The sequence below is a fragment of the Strongylocentrotus purpuratus genome, unplaced genomic scaffold (assembly GCF_000002235.5).
Source record: "Strongylocentrotus purpuratus isolate Spur 01 unplaced genomic scaffold, Spur_5.0 spur5_scaffold_11, whole genome shotgun sequence".
Lineage (NCBI taxonomy): Eukaryota > Metazoa > Echinodermata > Echinoidea > Camarodonta > Strongylocentrotidae > Strongylocentrotus > Strongylocentrotus purpuratus.
The window spans coordinates 31,146,604-31,156,762 of record NW_022145596.1 but is presented as its reverse complement, the minus strand read 5'-3'; positions in this window follow the sequence as shown (position 1 = coordinate 31,156,762).

Sequence of the window (10,159 nt, the reverse complement as noted above, 5' to 3'; positions counted from 1 at the left end):
ACAGCTTCTCATCAATATGTAGCCCAAGAAACTTGGTGGAAGTTACTCTCACAACATTAACATCATCAAAAAATACATTTCCAGGTACATCCTTTATGGAGTTACTAAAAAACATATAGTTTGTCTTTTAAAGATTCAAGGACAACTTATTTGCATGAATCCACAAAATAACTTTCTTTAATTCAATATTAACTGTATCTAATAAAACTTCAGGGTTTTTATGAGAACAAAATACACTTGAATCATCTGCAAAAAATATGAAAGATAGTACATCAGATGATCAATTCGATTATCGTTATTACAAAGTAATAAATTCAAATTAAAGTCTCCCATAAGATAGAGTGACTTTCCAACTAAAAGTGGATTGTCTAAAATTGACTGAATTTCATTTACAAAATCATTAAAGTTACCATTTGGGGGCCTATATACAACTCCTATAAAATGATTCTTTTGACCAGGGTTATCAATCTCAACAAAGATAGTTTCTATATGATCTGACATTTATATCAAGATCGTGATGTATCTGGTAGTACTTGGGAAGGAATATACAAAGCAACACCTCCTCCACGTCTACTTTGTCTATTGTTGTTCACAAGATTAAAACCAGAAATAGAAAAAAGGCTCCTATCGGCTTCACTTGTAAACCATGTCTCAGTGACACCAAGTATTACACGTCCTAGATTGATATTATCAATGAATCTTAACATTAATTTTTTGTCAAAATTCTTACAAACACTACGCATATTTATATGAAGAAGAGTTAAGCCACTGTTCGCATGATTATATTTAGATGCTGTTTCAAAAAATTGATCTTCTGTATGATAATCACAATTAACATTAGGAATATCATAACCGTCACATAAAATTGCTCATATTGTCTTCATAAAATCTACAAATTTTCATCATCTACAAATAAAGGAAACATGCAATGAAGCAAAAGAGAAATGGCTCAATGAAAAATGTGAAGAATGAAGAAAAAATAAAAAGAAGCGTAATATATGCATGAGAGAAGAAAAAAAAATCAAATTAGCTATATGATAGTGCTTTTTGGATAAAGATAAAACATTAGCCAGATGGTCTGAATATGAAGGGAAAAAAAAAAAACTATTCCATATTCAATATTCTCACCAAACTAGTAATTGTAGCTGCCATAGAGAAAATTAAATGTGGCAAAGCTGTGGGACCAGACAATATACCTGAAGGATTAGAAGCTCTTGGTGATTTTTAGTTGGTTGCCATCACTACGAACTAAGCACACTTTGTGTATTCAAGATTTCAGAGGCGTAGGGGGTATCAACCAAAAAGCGGCCCTCATTTTTGACAAAAAATAGTATTTTGTAAATATTATTTTAAACCCCGTCTGTAGGCCTACTATAGTTTGGCCAGGGAGTTCACTGACAGGGGGTTATCTTATCAAATCAGCTCTCAACATAAGAAAAAGAGGATCACGGGGGAACAACAGGCACCGATTAGGCATTGTTTGCTATGTAGAGGGCGCAAGTAGCCATCAGTGAGTAGTTAAGCGAAATTGAGATTTCAGGTAAAAAAGGGTGATTTTTGTGTGTGTTTTTTTGGTCAATTTTTTTTAATTGATTAAAAAAACAAACAAGAACATTATTTTCCAAAATCAGAGAAGAATATTTGTCTTTCAAGGGATTTACCCATGTACAAGGGCAATACCTTATGCAAAAGAGAGGCTTATATCTCTTTTCAGTGAAAGCTATAGCAGCCTAAAGATATTGACTTGATTTCCACATGAACATCATTCGTTCACATAATGTGTATCAACTTCATGCATGATTATATTGAAGACTTGTTTGGTGTGTTTAAATCGATTTTTAAAGGTACATGTAACTTTAAATTAAAAACTCAAATCATAAGTTTGGTGTCATATCATGCATAATTACTCTCTAAAAAAAAATCGAGTGATCACGACGTCACTCCTCTGGAGAGTGAAAATGTAATGAAAATAGAGTGAACATTCACTCTTTTCGTTATTTTCTTCTTAGAGAGCACTAAAAAATCAATCGATAATCACTCCTAAACAAGTGATCCCTGACGTCACTCCCAAGACAGTGAAAATAGAGTGAAAATTTACTCTTTTATTTAGAGAGTAAAGTACCATAAACTGTATACCAATTTCATTGAGCTATGCAATGTATAAAAGTACAAATTTGAGCCGAAAACATGTGGTCATTTTTGGTGAATACCCGCCGCCCCCCCCCCCCCCCCTCTTCCCAATATCTCGGTATAATAAAAATGTGTAGGCCTATACCAAGTTTAGTAACATTAAAGAACACAATGCAGGCATTTTGATTTATTCCGTCGGGTATAGATACAAAATTGGGGAAAATATGAATTCTTTTTCATGGCTGATGTTAACTTGCTTAGTACACTAATCAAAGTAAAGGAATCAATCTGAAAATGTTTTCATAGTGTTCATGATCTTATAAACATCACTTTAAGGACTAAATCGTAACATATGAATTTTCTTATATGACAATAACTACCTTGCACTACTCAGATTGTCCTAAACTGTAATTATGTTGTTTAGAGGATTATCCCGAAGGGCACAAAAGTAGCTACGAAAGAATTGTCTTTCGCAACTACTTTTGAGTTTCCCCCTAAAATTTGCTGTTTTGACTGGTGTTTCGCCGAGCGATGATTTTTGCTTGGTTTAGATTTTTCTCTGTTTTGCTCTTAAAAGCTACCGTAGGTTAAGTTCGGCACTGTCGCCATATTCTTCAGTCAAAGCAGCAAGCAGTCCGAAATGTAGTCAAGTTTGACTTATTTACCAGTTAACCCGTCAGTTGCCATACAAGTATTTCCGACGAAGTTTTGTCCCGCCACAGAAGTGAGTGTTTAGATTAATATAAACTGGAATGTGAACTCATAAAACGGAAAATAAGATAGATTCAAGTTGTACTGTAAAATGGATTCTAAAGAACTGTATTTAACTTATTAGCATAATGCACGTGTGGCATTAATTCCAAGATGGCTGCGCCTAAAATGGCCGCGCCCATAAGACGTACTTTTAGTCATGTGTTTTTTCCAGTTCAATAATAATTGTCAAAACAGAATTACAGTAATAGGCAAATATCGTTTTATGTCATTTATAGAGTAAACAGTGTATATATGTAGAAGTCCTAAAGATAAAGGATGTTTATATTTGTGCATGCTAGAATCTTGGATTTTATGCAGTTTGTTTGGGTCACAAAAGTTGGTCTGTGGAATTTGATTTAGCTTGCATAAAAGTTGCAAGACACTATTTATTGACTTGGTAAAAGGTTAACATTTGCACCTCTGACATGGTATTTAGAGTCAGAATTGAAAGAAACTGTTTATTCATTTTAAGAGTTAATAACGAAACTCGAAAGGATTGCTGTAATGTACTGCATGTGTGGATTACAGATGTAAATTACAGGTGTAAATTACAAGTTATGCCAGATAGTTTATTTTGTATTGAAGTGTAAATCTCTAGATTATTACTGGGAAGTTTTAGAGCAAGTCAGGTATTTCAGTTTAATTCATCAAACAGGGTTGAATTGTATGAAGACATTTTATGAGACAGTTTTTCTTAGGCGAGCAGAAATATGCAAATTAGGTGCCTGTCAAAGTCAGTGAAGGTCATTCGATACATTTAAAGTGACAATCCATTGTTGAGGTTTTTAGAAGGAATTATTTATGCTATGAAGATAGATGAGAATTATCAAGCTTGTGTATGGATGCAAGATAAAGATGTTTACAGTTTAATATTTTGGTTCATGCAAATTGGCAGTGATCTGTTTAAAGGGAAGTCTGGTCAGTTTTTAGAAACTCTGAAAGTATGAGTATTTGAAAGTAATGCATATTAGAAAATGCATAAGGTTTTGTAACCATTGGTTACTCTGAGTTTTTGATAGTTAAAGGACGAGGTCAAGATTGACAGTTTATAGAACAAAAGCAAAATGTGTTTAAATGAATCTTTATAGATTACTTGGTTTATTCAGATGTTTTGTATTGTATCTCATGTCAAGAATGATATACTAAATCTGTCACTGTTATTTTATCTGTTTTTTACAGATCGAATAAATAAGCTTCACAGCTTAATATCTCCATTTACGGCTGGACTCCCAAACTTCATTTTTCCCTTTCCTCAACTATTCATTGCATTCGATTTCTACGCTGACCTGGAATAGGAGACGAAGGGATTAAGTTAACCAAGATGACAACTGAACAAGATGTAAAGGACCTCAAGATCAAGAGGAGAACTGCAAAGGCTAAGCTAACCCGGATGTCCAACGCCTTGCAGCATTTGTTGGACCATGACAGGGACCTTGAGGAGGTCGACGAAGCTTTCCAATGTTTGCAAGTTACATTTATAGATTTAGAGAAAAGGCATGAGGCCTTCTGTGCGACCATTGATGATGATGATGAATTCATTAAAGAGGAAGCCTGGTTGGAAAGCTGCCAGTCTGCATTCATTGATATGCAGATGAGAATAAGGGACCATGCTAAGTCAAAGGCAATTGTAACTGTACCTGATGGGAGTGATGGTCCAAGCGGAGCTACTGCTGCATCGTCTGTAGCCGCAGAGACAGCAGGGCAAGAGAATGAGACTGTGAGCAGAGAGGCAGAGGTTGACTCACGTGTTGTCACCTCCTGCAAAGTACAGATGGAACGCCCAAAACTTCCAAAGTTCAGCGGTGACGTGAGAGAGTTTGCTACGTTTCGATCGGACTTTCATCATCTCATCGATACTCGATATAGCAAGAGAGATGCTGTCACCATACTGCGTACCTGCCTCCAGGGAAAGCCCTTGGACATGATAAGAGGGGTAGGCAATGATTATGATGCTGCTTGGGCATACCTGAACTCTGTTTTCGGTGACCGGCGATTTATAGCAGATGCCATAATCTACGATGTGAATTCTTTTAGGGATTTGAGGGACGGAGAGGACTCCAGATTTTGCGATCTGGTGCACCTGTTGAGGCGAAGCTTCAATACACTCAAGGAAGTTGGCTGTCCACAAGACATAGACAACAGCCAAACGTTGGCTCTGATAGAGCGCAAGATGACCCTCGAAGACCGGAAGGTGTGGTTCAGACACTTAGATAGTGCTGACAAAGATGTCAGTTTGCAGCACTTACTGGACTGGATGGAGACGGAAATGATGACACGTATGCGGGCCACTGCACCGCTTAGAAGTGCAACTAGTAGCAGCAGACAGAAGAATGCAGTCCACCATGTAAGTGCTGACAACAAACAGAGCAGTGAGAGTACCCAATTTACCCAGTATAGATGCTGGATCTGCGAATCTTCTGATCATTGGGTCGAACATTGCAAGAAGGTCCTCTCCAAGAGTCAGACAGAGAGGTTTCAGTTAATGAGAGACAACCATGCTTGTTTTAGTTGTCTCAAGAAGGCAGGCAGAGAGCACAACATGAGAACCTGCAAGAGAAGGAAGAGGTGCTCTAAAGAGATAAATGGGGAGCAGTGCTCTTCATTTCATCATCCTCTGCTGCACAGGGAAGTTGAAACAAGAACTGAGATAGTAGCCAGTGTAGCTGGAAAGTCCGCCCTACTGCCAGTGGTTACGGTGAAAGTGCTGGGTCCAGATCAGAAGAGCTCAACAGCCAACTGTCTAATAGACTCAGGATCCCAGATTAGTCTTGTGAAGCAGTCGATGGCAGACGACATGGGTTTGGTTGGGAAACCAATCATGATCAACATTACGAAAGTCGGAGGCCGTGTTGAAGCAGTGAAGACGAAACTGTATAGGATGAGACTGCAGTCACTTGAAGGCAAGCAGGCTTATGGAGTGTCGGCACTTGGGTTGGAGTGCATCAACGATAATGTAGCAGAAGTTCGGGTTGATGAGCTTGCAAGGACATTTCACTTGAAGAAGGATCTTCTACACCGTGGTTTTGGATCCATCGATGTGTTAGTAGGAACCGACCATGCTAAGCTTCATAAAGGAGAAACCAGAGAGAGAGGGAATATGTTGGCAAGGCATTCACCTTTAGGATGGGTGGTATTTGGAGCTACCTCAAAGCAACAGCCAACCAAGAGTTCAGTTATGAATGTCATGCTTGCCAACTCAGTGGACTTCAAAGATTTCTGGACGACAGAACCAATGGGAGTTTGTCGTGATCCAGTGCAGTGCCAACCTAATAGTATCAGCAGGCAAGAAGTAGAGGTGAATGTTGCAGATGATCTCACCCGAGATTTGAGTGAAGATGAGTTTGAAGGCAGATGGCAGCATGAACCTGATTTTCTGTGCCAACCAAAGTCAGAGTGGCCAGAAGAACCAAAGCTAGAGGAAAAGGTGCCTGAAGTTGAATCAGAAAGAGGTAGAGAAGAACAATCAGTCTTGATAGTAACCAACAAAGAGGACGTCATTGACTGCAAGAGGTTCTTCAGCTGGAGAAAGTTGATAGGAGTGACATTATATGTGCTGAAGTTTGTACGAAATCTGAGATCAAAGTGCAGGAAGGAAATTGATGTTGGTGATAATGACAACATTGGCACTTTGACACCTGATGAGTTGGAGCAAGGAGAAGCAGTATTGATCCAGAATGCCAAGAAGTCACTGAAAGGCAGAGACGATATGGGAGAACTGAAAGCCCTTAGTGCTCACACAGATGGTACGGGCATCATCCGAGTAAGAGACAGAGTAGATAGAGCTGAGATGTCGTTTGAAAGGGAACACCCAGACCTGCTTCCTTTCGAACACGGGATATCTACCTTGACCACACGACATGCTCACAAGAGTGGTCATACTGGAGTAGCAGCCAGTACAGCAAAGGCCAGAAGGAGGTACCAGATTCTGAAGGGGCAACGACTAGTAAAGACCGTTAAGTTCAGATGTGCAGTGTGTGGAGCATTTGACCATAAGGCAGAACCACATGAAATGGCTGAGTTACCCAGAGAAAGACTAGCCCCACATACACCAACAGTTATGTTCACATGTCTGCATTTAGAGTTTGCAACTGAATGTTCCGCGATGGAGTTTGTTCAAGTACTTCGTCAAATCTTTGCTTTGAGAGGGAAGCAATCACAGATCTGGAGTGATAACAGTACTCAGTTTGTAGGTGCTCAACGTGTGCTAAAGGAGTTCTGTACTGTAAAGGGAACGAAATGGACGTTCATAGCCCCGCATCACAATGGCTGCTCCGAGTTATTGGTGAAGAGCTGCAAGTATGCTCTCAAGAGAGCCATTGGAGAGCGAATCCTGACGCAGTTTGAACTGTATACATGCCTGATAGAGATGGCCAATCCAGACAATCAACCGCCGATTGACAGAATCCCGACTGATGGGAAGTACCTGAGTCCTAATGACATGCTGTTAGGACGTGCATCCAGTGATGTCGCACAAGAGCCGTTCCGAGAAACCAAGAACCTCAGGCATCGAGTAGAGCTCGTCCAACGGATTGCAGACGCCTTCTGGCAGCGTTTGAGAAGAGACGTGCTCCCGTTATTGACGCCAAGATGGAAGTGGAACATTGATCGTCGTATACTGTTTGTGTCAACGATATTCTGATAATGGCCGACGCCAACGCGTTACGTGGAAAATGGACCATTGCTCGCGTTGTCGAAGTATATTCAGTATACCCAGCTGAAGGCTACGAACAGTAATATAGCAAGTGTTAATTTAATGTTAATGTTTTTCATGAGGAAAGTTCCCTCATTGGGTGGGGAGGATGTTTCGCCGAGCGATGATTTTTGCTTGGTTTAGATTTTTCTCTGTTTTGCTCTTAAAAGCTACCGTAGGTTAAGTTCGGCACTGTCGCCATATTCTTCAGTCAAAGCAGCAAGCAGTCCGAAATGTAGTCAAGTTTGACTTATTTACCAGTTAACCCGTCAGTTGCCATACAAGTATTTCCGACGAAGTTTTGTCCCGCCACAGAAGTGAGTGTTTAGATTAATATAAACTGGAATGTGAACTCATAAAACGGAAAATAAGATAGATTCAAGTTGTACTGTAAAATGGATTCTAAAGAACTGTATTTAACTTATTAGCATAATGCACGTGTGGCATTAATTCCAAGATGGCTGCGCCTAAAATGGCCGCGCCCATAAGACGTACTTTTAGTCATGTGTTTTTTCCAGTTCAATAATAATTGTCAAAACAGAATTACAGTAATAGGCAAATATCGTTTTATGTCATTTATAGAGTAAACAGTGTATATATGTAGAAGTCCTAAAGATAAAGGATGTTTATATTTGTGCATGCTAGAATCTTGGATTTTATGCAGTTTGTTTGGGTCACAAAAGTTGGTCTGTGGAATTTGATTTAGCTTGCATAAAAGTTGCAAGACACTATTTATTGACTTGGTAAAAGGTTAACATTTGCACCTCTGACATGGTATTTAGAGTCAGAATTGAAAGAAACTGTTTATTCATTTTAAGAGTTAATAACGAAACTCGAAAGGATTGCTGTAATGTACTGCATGTGTGGATTACAGATGTAAATTACAGGTGTAAATTACAAGTTATGCCAGATAGTTTATTTTGTATTGAAGTGTAAATCTCTAGATTATTACTGGGAAGTTTTAGAGCAAGTCAGGTATTTCAGTTTAATTCATCAAACAGGGTTGAATTGTATGAAGACATTTTATGAGACAGTTTTTCTTAGGCGAGCAGAAATATGCAAATTAGGTGCCTGTCAAAGTCAGTGAAGGTCATTCGATACATTTAAAGTGACAATCCATTGTTGAGGTTTTTAGAAGGAATTATTTATGCTATGAAGATAGATGAGAATTATCAAGCTTGTGTATGGATGCAAGATAAAGATGTTTACAGTTTAATATTTTGGTTCATGCAAATTGGCAGTGATCTGTTTAAAGGGAAGTCTGGTCAGTTTTTAGAAACTCTGAAAGTATGAGTATTTGAAAGTAATGCATATTAGAAAATGCATAAGGTTTTGTAACCATTGGTTACTCTGAGTTTTTGATAGTTAAAGGACGAGGTCAAGATTGACAGTTTATAGAACAAAAGCAAAATGTGTTTAAATGAATCTTTATAGATTACTTGGTTTATTCAGATGTTTTGTATTGTATCTCATGTCAAGAATGATATACTAAATCTGTCACTGTTATTTTATCTGTTTTTTACAGATCGAATAAATAAGCTTCACAGCTTAATATCTCCATTTACGGCTGGACTCCCAAACTTCATTTTTCCCTTTCCTCAACTATTCAACTGGACTGGATCTCTACCCAATAAATGACATGTGATGGCGCTGCACATCGCCTTAAAAAGTATGACATTGAGATGACTCAGACTTGAGAGTTCAGTGGGTCGGAGGCGCCATGACACTCCTTTATAGTCAGGATGTTGTCCTTCATCTTGGAAAAGAGGGCTTCTTTCACGTAACGGACAAGTAGCTAAAGTCCACTCCAAAATATTGTGTGCATGACATTGCTCAAAATCTTCTATGAATTTTGAAGAATTGATAGTATTTTCTGAATATTGTATATTCACAATTATTGATTTTTATCTAAATAGTTTATAAAAAGTCAATATTTTTCATGATTTAACTGAAAAAATTACTCTATATTAGTGCATCCACACAAAAACATATTACTATCAATCTAACTTGGATGCTGGTGTGAAGAAATAAGATTCTTAGGGGGGAAATAGGAAATTCATATTAAAGAAAACAATTAGTTGATAGTGAGGACACGACGTCACAGACTCATGGGTGAATTTCCAATTTGTCTTGTGATTTTCAGTGTTCTGTAGTTTTACAGACTTTAAAACAAATTCATAACTTTCTTATTAGATATCCGATTTTGCTCAAACTTTTTTGTTTTGATTGGTTTGTCTGATTTTTCTGCTTCTATTGAAAGTAAGTTATTTTTGGAGTGGACTTGTACTTTAACACTGATTTAGTCAAGAAGTTAGACTTCTAACGGTTTTGAGAATGAAAAAAAAAGGAGAAGAAAAGGTAGAAAAAGAAGGAGGAGAGAAGAAGAAAACGAAGAAGACGATGGAGAACAAAAATAAGAACAAGAATCAGAGGAACAAGAACAACAATAAGAAGGAGAAGAAGAATTTTGATGGCAAGTTATAATCATTATCTCTTTTTATTTCAAACATCATCTTTCTCTAGCTGTTCCATCACCCACATCATCACAATCGTACTTCACATTATTTCCATTATCACCATCATAGA